Below are 1732 nucleotides of genomic sequence, written 5' to 3' on the forward strand. Positions count from 1 at the left end.
AAATGTTTTATGTAAATGTTTAGTGTAAGTGAACTAAGTAATGTAAGGTCTTTCATAACACTACATATGCTGGGGTGTGAATTTGATAGGTGCTTGATATAAAATAAATGGTGCTTTAAAAAGTCCTTGAAAGTCCTTGAATCTGGTGTTCATGAAAGAGTGGGAACCCTGGGATTACTTTAATGATGTCTTTCTACCGTTCTGGATCTTGAATGTTTTAGTTGCGTTGCTGCCAATGGAGGGTCAGAAAGCTCTCGAATTTCATCAAAAATATCCTCATGTGTGTTCTGAAGATGAACAAAGGTCTTCTGGGTTTGAAATTATGAGGGTGAGTAATTGATTACATCATTTTTCATTTTTGGTTGAACAAACCCTTTATGACATTGTATGTGTATTTACACAGTTTTTGTTTTGTCTGTTGCCACCTCATCGCTGTTGTGTACTGTTCTTAATAGTAAAACCCTGTTTATAAGCACTGCAAGAAAAAAATAAATTTTAAATGTTTCAAACAAATGTGGTAGTATATTTTTTTTATCTGGATCTAAAATAAAGTTTACATTATCATAACTAGAAAATTCATGTTAAAAATTTTGAACTTGTTGAAACGGCAAATATTGTAAAGTCAAATGAACTTCAATAAAACAATTCAGCACTAGGCAAGATTTAAATTAGTGAGTTGAAATGACTTGTATTTTAAGTTGATTTAACTTGAACATTTTAAGGCAGCCACAAAACTTAAGTTTTTAAGTTGAAAGGGGTGAACATTTTTTAGTGTACTTACAGTATACTTACGTAAGGCAATATGTAATAAACAGCACATCTTAACTGCTTGATCACTTGCATCGTCGCAAAATGTAACTATATTATCGCCCAGCTCAAATCTGCTAAATGCAACTATAAAGGGTTTTTCCTCCATATCCAACAAGTGTCAGACCAGAAGTCATACTTTTCGAATGGAGAGTAGTACAGGAGCTGCGTGGAGTTCCAATCTTACTGTATGTGTATGTGGAAATTCTGGACCTGATTTTAGCGTCATGATATACAAACATGCCAAGAATATATCTGTATCAAATGATGCACTATACACTATGTACAGTACTCTACCGTCTAGTTATGAGGCTATTTTGTCATCCAACAGTGGAGTCTGAAATTCCACACTTAATTTTTTCAATTAAGTGGATTATACAGGTATTTGAAGTGCACTTTTTCTTATTTGGAATTTTCATACTACTAACACTATTTATACCAAATAAATGGCACAGAATACTGAACAAGTACACAAATTGGTAAGCACAATACATCTTTCCTCCAGGTGCACGAATCACACCATTGAGATTCAGCAATTTCTATGTTGCCAAACATGGTTTCACATTCTCATGTGACAACAATAGCTAACAGAAATCAGAAGCTGCGGTCATGGACTGATTCAAGGTTGGCCTGTCAACACTTTTTGTCCACGGGAAAGGAGGCACTCCAGAGAGGGCATTTGCATGACTTTATTGTTTTCCGCCATGAGTCATTTGAATGGCACAGGGGGAAGCGTTAGAACAGACACTCTACGAGAATGAGCGCCGGGGCAACAGCTGCCTTATCTCCTCTCCATCGCTTTTTTTTTTTTGTGAGCAAAACCATAACGGCTGTGGCACGGTAAAGGAGATGTCATCGGAATGGAAACGAATTTGACAGTTGCGAATGAAATGAGGTGAAAAATCAAAGTCACATTCTATTTAGG

This window comes from Sinocyclocheilus anshuiensis, unplaced genomic scaffold (assembly GCF_001515605.1).
Source record: "Sinocyclocheilus anshuiensis isolate Anshui unplaced genomic scaffold, SAMN03320099.WGS_v1.1 scaffold103, whole genome shotgun sequence".
In the NCBI taxonomy this organism is placed as follows: Eukaryota; Metazoa; Chordata; class Actinopteri; order Cypriniformes; family Cyprinidae; genus Sinocyclocheilus; species Sinocyclocheilus anshuiensis.